This window comes from Schistocerca cancellata, chromosome 1 (genome assembly GCF_023864275.1).
Source record: "Schistocerca cancellata isolate TAMUIC-IGC-003103 chromosome 1, iqSchCanc2.1, whole genome shotgun sequence".
Classification (NCBI taxonomy): domain Eukaryota; kingdom Metazoa; phylum Arthropoda; class Insecta; order Orthoptera; family Acrididae; genus Schistocerca; species Schistocerca cancellata.
The window spans coordinates 725,474,826-725,492,608 of NC_064626.1; the positions used below are offsets into that span (position 1 = coordinate 725,474,826).

Sequence of the window (17,783 nt, forward strand, 5' to 3'; positions counted from 1 at the left end):
TAGTGCTCAGAGCCATTTTTTTTGACAATGTACTTTCAGATAGTTCGGTGTCATTTGAGGTTATTCAGGAGAACTATCTTCTTAAATATCAGTCATTTGTGCGTAATCAGTTTACATCGGCACGTTTTACGAGTTGCTTCAGGTAGTCTTGTGCCCGGTATGAGGCACAATAAGCAGAGCAACGGACAGGACCATTTCTTACTCTACCGCAATTGTGTCTAAATAAAATTAGTAATTATTGTGAAGTGTGTGAAAGAGTTAATTTTTCTTTCTTCAGCAGTGCTTGGTGTTAGGAAAATGTTCGTTTTCATCATTCGAAGGACACTCAGCTGTATTGTGACGACTATGGGCAACAAATAAGGAAATATTTCATTGTTACTAAAATATACCCTATTCAGAAATTATCATACGAACTTTGTAAAATATGGTTTGTGAAAAAATATTTCAATAAATTTAAGTCACGACTGCTGGAAGTCGTCTGTAAGGTAACACCAAACACAGTCTTCATTTATTTTCCTCTGCTGCTCAAGAATTACTTGTGCAACAGTTCCGCTGTCGATATGAATTGCCTCTTGTTTAAAACATTAATAATACGTGATATTTTTTGTATGGTTTAGTTACTACAAATTCACATGTGTCACGCCGGATATTCGCACTCTGCGGCGCTACGCTCTCTTCTCTGAAGGCTGATCGTGTGCTACGCGGGAAGGGGTAAAAAGTGCTGTCATAACCGGGTTTTCGTGCGAGTAACTTCAAAATAAAGAAAAAACACTTGCACTGTGTTTTAGCAGCTAAAATTTTGACTGTGTAGTTCTTTTTTTTGAATTCTTCCTGGATTAAAAAAATAATTCAGGCAGGGTTTTGACTTGTCGGATTGGACCATTCCCTTCTTAGTTGGAAAAGAGAGATGCGAACGACAGAGCGAACGTCAGTGCGAGACGCCTTTAGCAAGCCGGCCCGACGATCTCCAAAAAGCTTGTAAGCATACAGCAGTGCCGCTGCCCGGTGCCCAAGTCAGTACCGTACTCGAGCTGGCAGCGCGGATGTAATTGTTGAATGCAGCAGTTACTGTTAAATTGTAGTAAGTATTGGGACGTTGTAGCGACCGGACGTCACTTACAATGAAGTCACCAACCAAACAATAATACGTCAGGAATAAGGGTATGAACTTCAAATGGCTCTGAGCACTATGGGACTTAACAGCTCAGGTCACAGTCCCCCTAGGCTTACAACTACTTAAACCTAATTAACCTAAGGACATCACACACATCCATGCCCGAGGCAGGATTCGAAGCCTCATCATCTCCCAGTACCTACTGCAGCCTACATCCTTCTGAATCTGCTTAGTGTATTCATCTCTTGGTCTCCCTCTACGATTTTTACCCTCCACGCTGCCCTCCAATACTAAATTGGTGATCCCTTGATGTCTCAGAACATGTCCTACCAACCGATCCCTTCTTCTAGTCAACAAATTTCTCTTCTTCAGAAACGGTTTCCTTGCCATTGCCAGTCTCCATCTTATATCCTGTCTACTTAGACCATCATCAGTTATTTTGCTCCCCAAATAGCAAAACTCCTTTACTACTTTAAGTGTCTCATTTCCTAATCTAATTCCCTCAGCATCACCCGACTTAATTCGACTACATTCCATTATCCGCGTTTTGCTTTTGTTGATGTTCATCTTATACCCTCCCTTCAAGACACTGTCCCTTCCATTCAGCTGCTCTTCCAAGTCCTTTGCTGTCTCTGACAGAATTACAATGTCGTCGGCGAACCTCAACGTTTTTATTTCTTCTCCATGGATTTTAATACCTACTCCGAACTTTTCTTTCGTTTCCTTTACTGCATGCTCAATATACCTATTGAAGAGCATCGGGGAGAGGCTACAACCCTGTCTCATTCCCTTCCCAACCACTGTTTCCCTTTCAAGCCCCTCGACTCTTATAACTGCCATCTGCTTTCTGTACAAATTGTAAATAGGCTTTCGCTCCCTGTATTTTATCCCTGCCACCTTCAGAATTTGAAAGAGAGTATTCTAGTCAACATTGTCGAAAGCTTTCTCTAAGTCTACAAATGCTAGAAACGTAGGTTTGCCTTTCCTTAATCTTTCTTCTAAGATAAGTCGTAGGGTCAGTAGTGCCTCACGTGTTCCAATATTTCTACGGAATCCAAATTGATCTTCCCCGTGGTCGGCTTGTACCAGTTTTTCCATTCGTCTGTAAACAATTCGCGTTAGTATTTTGCAGCTATGACTTCTTAAACTGATAGTCCGGTAATTTTCACATCTGTCAACACCTGCTTTCTTTGGGATTGGGATTATTATATTCTTCTTGAAGTCTGAGGCTGTTTCGCCTGTCTCTTACATCTTGCTCACCAAAAGGTAGAGTTTTGTCAGGACTGGCTCTCCCAAGGCTGTCAGTAATTCTAATGGAATGTTGTATACTCCAGGGGCTTTGTTTCGACTCAGGTCTTTCAGTGCTCTGTCAAACTCTTCACACAGTATCTTATCTCCCATTTCATCTTCATCTACCTCCTCTTCCATTTCCATAATATTGTCCTCAAGAACATTGGCCCTGTATAGAACTTCTATATACTCCTTCGACCTTTCTGCTTTCCGTTCTTTGCTTAGAACTGGGTTTCCATCAGAGCTCTTGATATTCATACAAGTGGTTCTCTTTTCTCCAAAGGTATCTTTAATTTTCCTGTAGGCAGTATCTACCTGACCCCTCATTAGATAAGCCTCTACATCCTTACATTTGTCCTCTAGCCATCCCTGCTTAGGCATTTTGCACTTCCTGTCCGATTTCATTTTTGAGACGTTTGTATTCCTTTTTGCCTGCCTCATTTACTGCATTTTTATATTTTCTCCTTTCATCAATTAAATTCAGTATCTCTTCTGTTACCCAAGGATTTCTACTAGCCCTCGTCTTTTTACCTACTTGATCCTCTGCTGCCTTCACTACTTCATCCCTCAAAGCTACCCATTCTTCTTCTACTGTATTTCTTTCCCCCATTCCTGTCAATTTTTCCCTTACGCTCTCCCTGAAACTCTCCACAACCTCTCGTTCTTTCAGTTTATCCAGGTCCCATCTCCTTAAATTCCCACCTTTTTGCAGTTTCTTCAGTTTTCATCTACAGTTCATAACCAATAGATTGTGGTCAGAGTCCACATCTGCCCCTGGAAATGTCTTACAATTTAAAATCTAGTTCCTAAATCTCTGTCTTATCATTATATAATCTATCTGAAACCTGTCAGTATCTCCAGGGTTCTTCCATGTATACAACCTTCTGTCATGATTCTTGAAACAAGTGTTAGCTATGATTAAGTTATGCGCTGTGCAAAATTCTACCAGGCGGCTTCCTCTTTCATTTCTTAGCCCCAATCCATATTCATCTACTACGTTTCCTTCTCTTCCTTCTCCTACCATCGAATTCCAGTCACCCATGACTATTAAATTTTCATCTCCCTTCACTACCTGAAAAATTTCTTTTATCTCATCATACATTTCATCAACTCCTCCTTCATCTGCAGAGCTAGTTGGCATATAAACTTGTACTACTGCAGTAGGCGTGGACTTAGTGTCTATTGTGGCCACAATAATGCGTTCACTATGCTGTTGGTAATAGCTTACCCACACTCCTTTTGGTTTATTCATTATTAAACCTACTCCTGCATTACCCCTATTTGACTTTGTGTTTATAACCCTGTAGTCACCTGACCAGAAGTCTTGTTCCTCCTGCCACCAAACTTCACTAATTCCTACTATATCTAACTTTAACCTATCCATTTCCCTTTTTAAATTTTCTAGCCTACCTGCCCGATTAAGGGATCTGACATTCCACACTCAGATCCATAGAATGCGTTTTCTTTCTCCTGATAACGATGTCGCCTTGAGTAGTCCCCACCCGGAGATCCGAATGGGGGACTATTTTACCTCCGGAGTATTTTACCTCCGGAGTATTTTACCTCCGGAGTATTTTACCTCCGGAGTATTTTACCTCCGGAGTATTTTACCTCCGGAGTATTTTACCTCCGGAGTATTTTACCTCCGGAGTATTTTACCTCCGGAGTATTTTACCTCCGGAGTATTTTACCTCCGGAGTATTTTACCTCCGGAGTATTTTACCTCCGGAGTATTTTACCTCCGGAGTATTTTACCTCCGGAGTATTTTACCTCCGGAGTATTTTACCTCCGGAGTATTTTACCTCCGGAGTATTTTACCTCCGGAGTATTTTACCTCCGGAGTATTTTACCTCCGGAGTATTTTACCTCCGGAGTATTTTACCTCCGGAGTATTTTACCTCCGGAGTATTTTACCTCCGGACTATTTTACCTCCGGACTATTTTACCTCCGGACTATTTTACCTCCGGACTATTTTACCTCCGGACTATTTTACCTCCGGACTATTTTACCTCCGGACTATTTTACCTCCGGACTATTTTACCTCCGGACTATTTTACCTCCGGACTATTTTACCTCCGGACTATTTTACCTCCGGACTATTTTACCTCCGGACTATTTTACCTCCGGACTATTTTACCTCCGGACTATTTTACCTCCGGACTATTTTACCTCCGGACTATTTTACCTCCGGACTATTTTACCTCCGGACTATTTTACCTCCGGACTATTTTACCTCCGGACTATTTTACCTCCGGACTATTTTACCTCCGGACTATTTTACCTCCGGACTATTTTACCTCCGGACTATTTTACCTCCGGACTATTTTACCTCCGGACTATTTTACCTCCGGACTATTTTACCTCCGGACTATTTTACCTCCGGACTATTTTACCTCCGGACTATTTTACCTCCGGACTATTTTACCTCCGGACTATTTTACCTCCGGACTATTTTACCTCCGGACTATTTTACCTCCGGACTATTTTACCTCCGGACTATTTTACCTCCGGACTATTTTACCTCCGGACTATTTTACCTCCGGACTATTTTACCTCCGGACTATTTTACCTCCGGACTATTTTACCTCCGGACTATTTTACCTCCGGACTATTTTACCTCCGGACTATTTTACCTCCGGACTATTTTACCTCCGGACTATTTTACCTCCGGACTATTTTACCTCCGGACTATTTTACCTCCGGACTATTTTACCTCCGGACTATTTTACCTCCGGACTATTTTACCTCCGGACTATTTTACCTCCGGACTATTTTACCTCCGGACTATTTTACCTCCGGACTATTTTACCTCCGGACTATTTTACCTCCGGACTATTTTACCTCCGGACTATTTTACCTCCGGACTATTTTACCTCCGGACTATTTTACCTCCGGACTATTTTACCTCCGGACTATTTTACCTCCGGACTATTTTACCTCCGGACTATTTTACCTCCGGACTATTTTACCTCCGGACTATTTTACCTCCGGACTATTTTACCTCCGGACTATTTTACCTCCGGACTATTTTACCTCCGGACTATTTTACCTCCGGACTATTTTACCTCCGGACTATTTTACCTCCGGACTATTTTACCTCCGGACTATTTTACCTCCGGACTATTTTACCTCCGGACTATTTTACCTCCGGACTATTTTACCTCCGGACTATTTTACCTCCGGACTATTTTACCTCTGGACTATTTTACCCAAGAGGACGCCATCATCATTTAATCATACAGTAAAGCTGCATGCCCCCGGGAAAAATTATGGCTGTAGTTTCCCCTTGCTTTCAGCCATTCGCAGTACCAAAACAGCGAGGCCGTTTTGGTTAGTGTTACATGGCCAGATCAGCCAATCATCCAGACTGTTACCCCTACAACTACTGAAAAGGCTGCTGCCCCTCTTCAGGAACCACACATTTGTCTGGCCTCTCAACAGATACCCCTCTGTTGCGGTTGCACCTACGGTATGGCTCTCTGTATCGTTGAGGCACGCAAGCCTCCCCACCAACGGCAAGGTCCATGGTTCATGGGGGGGTTAGATACACCATGTGATTAAAATATCCGGAATCCCCAAAATCATAATTTAATATATGAAGTGTATTGTACTGCCAGGTACTCCATATCAGCGACCTCAGTAGTCATTAGGCATAATGAGAGAGCAGAATGGGGCGCTCCGCGAAACTCACGGACTTCGAACGTGGTCAGGTGGCTAGGTGTCACTTGTGTCATACGTCTGTACACGAGATTTCCACACTCCCAAACATCCGTAGGTCCACTGTTTCCGATGTGATAGTGAAGCGGAAACGTGAAGGGACACGTACAGCACAAAAGCGTGGAAAAACGTTTTGTACAGTGGCGAATCACGGTACACAATGTGGCGGTCCGATGGCAAGGTGTCGGTATGGCGAATACCCAGTGAACGTCATCTGCAGGCGTGTGTAGTCCCAACAGTAAAATTCGGAGGCGGTGGTGTTAAAATTTGGTCGTGTTTTTCATTGAGGAGGCTTGCACCCCTTGTTGTTTCGGGTGGCACTATCACAGCACAGACCTACATTGATGTTTTAAGCACCTTCTTGCTTCCCACTGTGGAAGAGCAGTTCGGGGAAGGCGATTGCAGCTTTCAACACGATTGAGCACATGTTCATAATGCACGGCCTGTGGCGGAGTGGTTACACGACAATAACATCCCTGTAATGGACTGGCCTTCACATAGTCCTGACATGAATCCTATAAAACACCTTTGTGATAATTCGGATGTTTGGGATGTTTTGGAACGCAGACTTCGTGTCAGGCCTCACCGACTGACATCGATACCTCTCCTCAGTGCAGCACGCAGTCGAGAATGGGCTGCCATTCCCCAAGAAACATTCCAGTACCTGATTGAACGTACGCCTGCAAGAGAGGCCGCTGTCATCAAAGCTAAGGGTGGGTCAACACCATATTGAATTCCAGCATTACCGATGGAGGGCGCCACGAACTTGTCATTTTCACTCAGGTGTCAGGATACTTTTGATCACATAGTGTATTACATATCATCATATACACTCAAGCGCCAAAGAAACTGCATATACAGATACAGAGATACATAAACAGGCAGAATACGGCGCCGCAGTCGCCAACGCGTATATAAGACAAGTGTCTGGCGCATTTGTTAGATCAGATACTGCTGCTACAGTGGCAGGTTAATGAAAGTTAAGTGAGTTTGATCGTACTGTTATAGTCGGCGCACGAGCGCTGGGCGATAGCATCTCCGAGGTAGCCATGCAGTGGAGATTTTTCCGTACGGCCCTTGCACGAACGTTCCGTGAATATCAGGAATCCGGTAAAACATCAGATCTTCGACATGGCTGCGCCCGAAAAAGATCCTGCAAGAACTGGACGAACGACTGAACAGAATCGTTGAACGTGACAGAAGTGCAACCCTTCCGCAAATTGCTGCAGATTTAAATTTTGGGCCATCGACATGTGTCAGCGTGCGAACCATTCAACGAAACATGATCGATATGGGTTTTCGGAGGCGAAGGCTCACTCGTCTACCCTCGATGACTGCACGACACAAAGCTTTACACCTCGCCCGAGCCCGTCAACACCGACATTGGACTGTTGATAACTGGAAACATATTGCCTGGTCTGATGAGTGCCGTTTCAAGTTGTGGCTGCGGCTCTGAGCACTATGGGACTTAACATCTATGGTCATCAGTCCCCTAGAACTTACAACTACTTAAACCTAACTAACCTAAGGACATCACACAACACCCAGTCATCACGAGGCAGAGAAAATCCCTGACCCCGCCGGGAATCGAACCCGGGAGTTTCAAGTTGTATCGAGCGGATGGACGTGTACGGGTATGGAACAACCTCGTGAATGCATGGACACTACATGTCAGCAGGGGACTGTTCAAGCTGGTGGAGGTCCGCAGCTCGTGCTCGGGCGGTAGCGTTCTCGCTTCCCGCGCCCTGGTTCTCGGGTTCGATTCCCGGCGGGGTCAGGGATTTTCTCTGCCTCGTGTTGACGGGTTGTTGTGTGATGTCCTTAGGTTAGTTAGGTTTAAATAGTTCTAAGTTCTAGGGGACTAATGACCATAGATGTTAAGCCCCATAGTGCTCAGAGCCATTTGAACCATTTGAACCATTTGAACCATTTGAACCAAGCTGGTGGAGCCTCTGTAATGGTGTGGGGCGTGTGCAGTTGGTGTGATCTGGGACCGCTGAAAGTCTAGATACGACTCTGACAGGTGACACGTACGTAAGTATCCAGTCTGATCACCTGCATCCATTCATGTCCATTGTGCATTCCGACGTACTTAGGCAGTTCCAACAGGACAATGCGACACCCCACACGTCCAGAATTTTTACAGAGTGACTCCAGGAACACTTTTCTGAGTTTAAACACTTCCACTGGCCACCAAAATCCCCCAGACATTAACATTATTGAGGATATGTGGGGTGCCTTGCAACGTGCTGTTCAGAAAGATCTCCACCCCCTCGTACTCCTACAGGTTTATGGACAGCCCTGCAGGATGCATGGTGTCAGTTCCTCCAGTCCTACTTCAGACATTAGTAAACTCTATGCCACGTCATGTTGCGGCACTTCTGCGTGCTCGCGGGGGCCCCACTCTATATCAGGCAGGTGTACCAGTCTCTTTGGCTCTTCAGTGTATAAAAGCAATGTCCCGACTGATTGACTGACTGGTTGACTCACTCAATCACTCACTCCCTGAACCATCAGCGCCCAGCCCAAACTACTGAGAATAGAAAGTTGAAATTTGCAGAGAGTGTTGATCTTACATTATAGGCTTCGTTTAAGAAGGGATTTTTCAGTATTCCATCCCTAATGGGGTGAAATAGTGAATGAAAAGCTTTTTAGAAAATGTGTTTCTATTAAGGCAATTTTGAAGCTCGAAATTCGAAAATTGGAATTGGTTTTTCGGTAAGAAATAAAAAAAATTACTGGCTTCAGCGTGTTACGAAATTCAACCACTTCAGGGAGTTAAGATAATGAGTGAAAGTTTATTTTGAAAACAGATCAGTATAAAACTACTACAAACATTTTAAAAAGTGCATCTGTGGAAACTGATATGTGACATCTCAGTTAGAAATAAACATCTTTCCGTGTTTATGGAAAGTCAACCCGTAAGGGGAAAACAAGAGATGAAAATATTTATGAAAATATTTCTTTATATTAAAACACTTTTAAAGCGAAGTCTATGAGAACTGGTATTTTACTTCTAAAGAAATGTGTGTTAGGGGATGAGTTTCTATGGAAATGTCACAAAAAGAATTCAAAAGGCAGGATTAACGACGACCTGCGACTCCAGCTTGAAGTACATTCGCAAAAGTCCATGCTTCTGTGGCCTTCATGAACGTGAAAAGTTTAAAAGACGTTGCAATTTGTGAACAACATAACAATTTAATTAAAGACAAACAAAACAATCCAGGCATAGCATGCAGTCTACGCGAGCGAAGCAGCGGGTGTTAACCTAGTTAATTTTTTATTACATATACTCAAAAAGAAAGAAAAACAGGTATGCAGAAACATGCGCGTATGTGAATGCAACGTTTTAGCAAAATTTCAAGTCAGTCGACCGATTACTTTTCTAGTTTTTCGAACACAAACATACACAACATACGCAGTTATTTCTGTTATCTGGGATTCGTTTACTGTAATACAAGACAAAGGTGAATAGCTGAATTCATCTATTTATAGTGGATATATTCTAAATGTTTTTATTAATTATCATGTATGCAGTGGAAAATTCAAATGTACAGGGCGATTTTAATTCAGTGTGTATTGGATATCAAACACGATATATAGCTTTCCCGCTCTCGCGGTGAATTCGTTGTGCGGTGAAAATCGCGGAATGTCAGAGGTGAAGCGCAGCAGCAGCAGCCCAAAGCAGGCTGTCGATCGCCCCACTTTGTTCCACTCCATTTCTCTCGTTACATGCCGCAGTGGGTTTGTTTTCCTCGAAGCGATATGTTTGTTATGGCACAGTGTGTTCCAGGTCAGCCGGACTGTTGTTAATGATGAGGTGGACACTGATCACAGGTCATGCGCTCTCTCTCTCTCTCTCTCTCTCTCTCTCTCTCTCTCTCTCTCTCACACACACTCTCACACACCTACACCTACCTCATAGGTTTGTTCCTGCCAGTCGCTGTTGCTCTTTTCCCTTTTATATAGCGTCACGGCAAATATAACGAGAAGTTGGCACGCCATTCGGACTCTGAAATTGAACAGTGTTATCGGCCTTGAGGTTCGGAAGTCTTCCTTTGCAACTATATAGACACGACATGCTGTTCTAGAATTCATAAGCCTCTTGGAAACAAAACATTTACCGTGATTTTTCTATTGAGCAGCTTTTGTCACCACTTACGGTCATAAAATATCACTCAGTAAAAAAAAAAAAAATAAACAAACTTATAAAATTACTCTTTCCTACGGGGCCAGGATGTTCAGCAGAGACGCTGATCGATATGACATTGCAGCGAATAAATTTGATTCATAATCTGCAGTTTTTGCCGCGCTGTTCTTGTGGTTTGCTCAGGCATTCACCTCTATGGTTCGCTCGGCAGTAAGACTTCGTTGCTCTGCAGTAGAGTTTTATGAAGCATATACCTTGCTAAAATGGCAGACTGCAAGAAACAGACATTGGACGTGAGGGAAATGGCTACTGGTGAAAAGAATAAAAAACTAAGAGTTAAATACTCTCCAACGGATAAAAATAAATTATACAGAAATGTGGATGGTTTTGGTGCAAAGGGTAAAGAAACCTTATGCTACTTGATTTCTATTTGATAACACGTACTACCATATGGCAATATTGCTTCGGCATACCGTTGTCAAATCTCTAGGATTGACGAGCAGGGTGAAGCAGTAGTTAAAACGACATTGGTCTAGTGTCCCGGAGGAACTAGTTGATCCCGGCTACCACGATTCGATATCAATTCCGATTCCCACTTAATTATCAATGCCTGTAGCATAGCTTACTTGTAGGTTCAATCTTCTTACCGAACGGGTTTAAGACGATAAGACACAGTCTATCATGATGAGACGTGATGTTTCTGTGTAATAGGTTTCATTAAAATGGATATGCAAATACTCGGACACAACAAACTCAGTTGTCTTGCAACTATCTTTCTTTGGAGTTACAGGTAAGCATCAACAGACTACTTGAAAATTTTAAAGTAGGCTTCGGGTATCTTCGTAGTTCAGTTAACTATAGTATTAGAGCTGAAAAGATGTTTACTCTATCAGACAATAGCATGTACATAAGTAATATTATTATAGAGTAACATAAACAGTTAAGTTTCCAAAGAGCCAACAGTTAACATCTCCCTATCAAGTAACACTGAAATCGTCATTTCTGCAAATTTGATAAAGCTGCTTTCGTGAAACAGCTGCCAGATATGTATGTTTCGTCCAAGTAATTCCCTTTAATGTGGAGTTGTTTCTTTGACGCGTTGTTGAACAGCGCAGCTCTGCATTCCTTTTCTACTTGGTTTAAAAAGCCATTGCGCCTAACTGACTTTACCTAATTCTTCGATTCACTGGCGCCTTCTGATGTAATTCTAAAAGACGATACTTCACTAGCCTAAGTGTTTAACACTAAGTTGTAAGTGATCCTTCCTCATGCATCGGTATTAATTGAAAGTGGAGATGATAAATGCCTTATTGTTCATTTATGTGACGTATGAAATTAGTGTGAAAACCAGTAATAGTCCAACCGTTCAGCCAACGTGCTATGCGTTATGGCCACTATCGACTTCCGTTGGCCTTGCGCACTAGCGAGGCTGCTGGTTTGGATCGCTGCCTGCAGAGTACATTTCAGCTTCTATAAAACTGTAGGAAGTGCAGTTTCTCACCATCAAAATGCTAGTTGGAGACTACTGATTGTGTTGAAGTTGTCCTGCAGAATATTCCGTCGTATAAGCGATGGTCGTCTTAAAAATACTTTGAGGCAACTTTGATACAGATGTATTGTGGATGGAAGGATAATAGAAGCTATGTTCTATTGTGAAAGGCTGGGTACCTTCATTGATGTTGTGAGCTCAGTACACTGACAGTAGCACTCTAAAATCGATGAACTAGCAGATTTGAAAAAAGTATTGTTGTGAACTGGCGGCTGTCTCTGAGTCACCGTATGGTTGGATATGGTAGGTGTCCAAAATTGATGAAATTTACAAAAGATAACTGTTAGGTGATGGGTCATCATGGAGGAGCCATTGAGCATGGTCGGCACGCCTAATAAAGGAAGTAGTGCAAGGAAGCCCAAAATATAAAAACCTCAGCGTAGTACGTGGGAGAAGAAGGTGTAAATGGAACGGCACTAACTTAGGACTCACAGCTGGCGTTCAGACTACAGGTGACGCAGTAGTCGTACTATGTTAGCCGTATTAAGTTCACACTCAAGGCTCTAATTGCTATCTGTGTCTTGTTAATCAAGAATGAAATTTGTTGATGCTTTCTGGAAAAAACAGTTGAAAAGAAAATCATATTTGTTGTTAATGGTATATCGAAGTAATTATTATGGGATTTAAATCATCTGTTTCGAAAAGTATTCCACCCTACCTAAATAAAATGTTGCATTGTCTCTAACGACTGAGACATCGACAGTAGCTTAAACGCTAACCTCCGTTGGTATGAAATAGATTAGGTGATTTTATCCTGTTACTTTTCTTCGTACCACAATACACTTTTCAAGTAGTGAAGTCCCCGCCCTCTTCCTTTCTGCATCCTATAAGCCTGAGCAATCATTTCACGAAATTGTACTTCAATACATACAGTACTTGAAAATTTACGTCCATTATCGCGAAACTTAAAAACGTTATCGTTAAGGTGACATCTAACTATGTCTAAACCATAAATACATCCGTGAAAAATGAACATTTTACTTTTTTCGGCAGTAGTACACTGAGAAGTTTCATCATTCTCCATGCCACTAATTTGTTACAAATGAAACAAAATGAACTTTCCATTTGTTTTAATCAGTGTAAATAATACACTACTGGCCATTAAAATTGCTACACCAAGAAGAAAAGCAGATGATAAACGGGTATTCATTGTACATATATATTATACTAGAACTGACATGTGATTATATTTTCACGCAATTTGGGTGCACAGATGCTGAGAAATCAGTACCCAGAACAACCACCTCTGGCCGTAATAACGGCCTTGATACGCCTGGACATTGAGTCAAACAGAGCTTGGATGGCGTGTACAGGCACAGCTGCCCATGCAGCTTCAACACGATACCACAGTTCATCAAGAGTAATGACTGGCGTATTGTGACGAGCCAGTTGCTCGGCCACCATTGACCAGACGTTTTCAGTTGGTGGGAGATCTGGAGAATGTGCTGTACCCAGAAAGGCCCTTACAGGACCTGCAACATGCGGTCGTGTATTAGCCTGCTGAAATTTAGGGATTCGCAGGGATCGAATGAAGGGTAGAGCCACGGGTCTAACATATATGAAATGTAACGTCCAGTGTTCAAACTGCCGTCAATGCGAACAAGAGGTGACAGAGACGTGTAACCGATGGCACCCCATACCATCACGCCAGGTGATACGCCAGTATGGCGATGACGAATACGCGCTTCCAATATGCTTTCACCGCGATGTCGCCAAACACAGATGCGACCATCACGATGCTATAAACAGAACCTGGATTCATCCGAAAAATGACGTTTTGCCATTCGTGCACCCAGGTTCGTCGTTGAGTACACTATCGCATGCGTTCCTGTCTGTGATGCAGCGTCAAGGGTAACCGCAGCCATGGTCTCCGAGCTGATAGTCCCTGCTGCTGCAAACGTCGTCGAACTGTTCGTGTAGATAGTCGTTGTCTTGCGAACATACCCATCTGTTGACTCAGGGATCGAGATGTGGCTGCACGATCCGTTACTGCCATGCGGATAAGATGCCTGTCATCTCGACTGCTAGTGATACGTGGCCGTTGGGATCCAGCACAGCGTTTCGTATTACCCTCCTGAACCCACCGATTTCATATTCTGCTAACAGTCATTGGATCTCGACCAACGCGAGCAGCTATGTCGCCTTACGATAAACCGCAATCGCGATAGGCTACAATCCGACCTTTATCGAAGTCGGAAACGTGATGGTACGCATTTCTCCTCCTTACTCGTGGCATCGCAACAGCGTTTCACCAGGCAACGCCGGTCAACTACTGTTTATGTATGAGAAATCTTCCCTCATATCAGCATGGTGTAGGTGTCGCCACCGGCGCCAACCATGTGAGAATGCAGAATGAGATTTTCACTCTGCAGCGGAGTGTGCGCTGATATGAAACTTCCTGGCAGATTAAAACTGTGTGCCCGACCGAGACTCGAACTCGGGACCTTTGCCTTTCGCGGGCAAGTGCTCTACCAACTGAGCTACCGAAGCACGACTCACGACCGGTACTCACAGCTTTACTTCTGCCAGTACCTCGTCTCCTACCTTCCAAACTTTACAGAAGCTCTCCTGCGAACCTTGCAGAACTAGCACTCCTGAAAGAAAGGATATTGCGGAGACATGGCTTAGCCACAGCCTGGGGGATGTTTCCAGAATGAGATTTTCACTCTGCAGCGGAGTGTGCGCTGATATGAAACTTCCTGGCAGATTAAAACTGTGTGCCCGACCGAGACTCGAACTCGGGACCTTTGCCTTTCGCGGGCAAGTGCTCTACCAACTGAGCTACCGAAGCACGACTCACGACCGGTACTCACAGCTTTACTTCTGCCAGTACCTCGTCTCCTACCTTCCAAACTTTACAGAAGCTCTCCTGCGAACCTTGCAGAACTAGCACTCCTGAAAGAAAGGATATTGCGGAGACATGGCTTAGCCACAGCCTGGGGGATGTTTCCAGAATGAGATTTTCACTCTGCAGCGGAGTGTGCGCTGATATGAAACTTCCTGGCAGATTAAAACTGTGTGCCCGACCGAGACTCGAACTCGGGACCTTTGCCTTTCGCGGGCAAGTGCTCTACCAACTGAGCTACCGAAGCACGACTCACGACCGGTACTCACAGCTTTACTTCTGCCAGTACCTCGTCTCCTACCTTCCAAACTTTACAGAAGCTCTCCTGCGAACCTTGCAGAACTAGCACTCCTGAAAGAAAGGATATTGCGGAGACATGGCTTAGCCACAGCCTGGGGGATGTTTCCAGAATGAGATTTTCACTCTGCAGCGGAGTGTGCGCTGATATGAAACTTCCTGGCAGATTAAAACTGTGTGCCCGACCGAGACTCGAACTCGGGACCTTTGCCTTTCGCGGGCAAGTGCTCTACCAACTGAGCTACCGAAGCACGACTCACGACCGGTACTCACAGCTTTACTTCTGCCAGTACCTCGTCTCCTACCTTCCAAACTTTACAGAAGCTCTCCTGCGAACCTTGCAGAACTAGCACTCCTGAAAGAAAGGATATTGCGGAGACATGGCTTAGCCACAGCCTGGGGGATGTTTCCAGAATGAGATTTTCACTCTGCAGCGGAGTGTGCGCTGATATGAAACTTCCTGGCAGATTAAAACTGTGTGCCCGACCGAGACTCGAACTCGGGACCTTTGCCTTTCGCGGGCAAGTGCTCTACCAACTGAGCTACCGAAGCACGACTCACGACCGGTACTCACAGCTTTACTTCTGCCAGTACCTCGTCTCCTACCTTCCAAACTTTACAGAAGCTCTCCTGCGAACCTTGCAGAACTAGCACTCCTGAAAGAAAGGATATTGCGGAGACATGGCTTAGCCACAGCCTGGGGGATGTTTCCAGAATGAGATTTTCACTCTGCAGCGGAGTGTGCGCTGATATGAAACTTCCTGGCAGATTAAAACTGTGTGCCCGACCGAGACTCGAACTCGGGACCTTTGCCTTTCGCGGGCAAGTGCTCTACCAACTGAGCTACCGAAGCACGACTCACGACCGGTACTCACAGCTTTACTTCTGCCAGTACCTCGTCTCCTACCTTCCAAACTTTACAGAAGCTCTCCTGCGAACCTTGCAGAACTAGCACTCCTGAAAGAAAGGATATTGCGGAGACATGGCTTAGCCACAGCCTGGGGGATGTTTCCAGAATGAGATTTTCACTCTGCAGCGGAGTGTGCGCTGAAGTAAAGCTGTGAGTACCGGTCGTGAGTCGTGCTTCGGTAGCTCAGTTGGTAGAGCACTTGCCCGCGAAAGGCAAAGGTCCCGAGTTCGAGTCTCGGTCGGGCACACAGTTTTAATCTGCCAGGAAGTTTCATATCAGCGCACACTCCGCTGCAGAGTGAAAATCTCATTCTGGAAACATCCCCCAGGCTGTGGCTAAGCCATGTCTCCGCAATATCCTTTCTTTCAGGAGTGCTAGTTCTGCAGTGTTCGCAGGAGAGCTTCTGTAAAGTTTGGAAGGTAGGAGACGAGGTACTGGCAGAAGTAAAGCTGTGAGTACCGGTCGTGAGTCGTGCTTCGGTAGCTCAGTTGGTAGAGCACTTGCCCGCGAAAGGCAAAGGTCCCGAGTTCGAGTCTCGGTCGGGCACACAGTTTTAATCTGCCAGGAAGTTTCATATCAGCGCACACTCCGCTGCAGAGTGAAAATCTCATTCTGGAAACATCCCCCAGGCTGTGGCTAAGCCATGTCTCCGCAATATCCTTTCTTTCAGGAGTGCTAGTTCTGCAAGGTTCGCAGGAGAGCTTCTGTAAAGTTTGGAAGGTAGGAGACGAGGTACTGGCAGAAGTAAAGCTGTGAGTACCGGTCGTGAGTCGTGCTTCGGTAGCTCAGTTGGTAGAGCACTTGCCCGCGAAAGGCAAAGGTCCCGAGTTCGAGTCTCGGTCGGGCACACAGTTTTAATCTGCCAGGAAGTTTCATATCAGCGCACACTCCGCTGCAGAGTGAAAATCTCATTCTGGAAACATCCCCCAGGCTGTGGCTAAGCCATGTCTCCGCAATATCCTTTCTTTCAGGAGTGCTAGTTCTGCAAGGTTCGCAGGAGAGCTTCTGTAAAGTTTGGAAGGTAGGAGACGAGGTACTGGCAGAAGTAAAGCTGTGAGTACCGGTCGTGAGTCGTGCTTCGGTAGCTCAGTTGGTAGAGCACTTGCCCGCGAAAGGCAAAGGTCCCGAGTTCGAGTCTCGGTCGGGCACACAGTTTTAATCTGCCAGGAAGTTTCATATCAGCGCACACTCCGCTGCAGAGTGAAAATCTCATTCTGGAAACATCCCCCAGGCTGTGGCTAAGCCATGTCTCCGCAATATCCTTTCTTTCAGGAGTGCTAGTTCTGCAAGGTTCGCAGGAGAGCTTCTGTAAAGTTTGGAAGGTAGGAGACGAGGTACTGGCAGAAGTAAAGCTGTGAGTACCGGTCGTGAGTCGTGCTTCGGTAGCTCAGTTGGTAGAGCACTTGCCCGCGAAAGGCAAAGGTCCCGAGTTCGAGTCTCGGTCGGGCACACAGTTTTAATCTGCCAGGAAGTTTCATATCAGCGCACACTCCGCTGCAGAGTGAAAATCTCATTCTGGAAACATCCCCCAGGCTGTGGCTAAGCCATGTCTCCGCAATATCCTTTCTTTCAGGAGTGCTAGTTCTGCAAGGTTCGCAGGAGAGCTTCTGTAAAGTTTGGAAGGTAGGAGACGAGGTACTGGCAGAAGTAAAGCTGTGAGTACCGGTCGTGAGTCGTGCTTCGGTAGCTCAGTTGGTAGAGCACTTGCCCGCGAAAGGCAAAGGTCCCGAGTTCGAGTCTCGGTCGGGCACACAGTTTTAATCTGCCAGGAAGTTTCACATGTGAGAATGCTCTGAAAAGCTAATGATTTGCATATCACAGCATATTCTTCTGTCGGTTAAATTTTGCCTCTGTAGCACATCATCTTCGTGGTGTAACAATTTTAATGGCCAGTAGTGTATCCATAGAA

General features: G+C 44.7%; 1 protein-coding gene across 1 annotated transcript in view; it reads left to right on the forward strand.

The window, feature by feature from the left end:
* The window catches only part of LOC126097821 (peripheral plasma membrane protein CASK-like), a 654,064-nt gene that overhangs the window by 71,209 nt on the left and 565,072 nt on the right, over positions 1-17,783 (forward strand). The window lies entirely within an intron of this gene.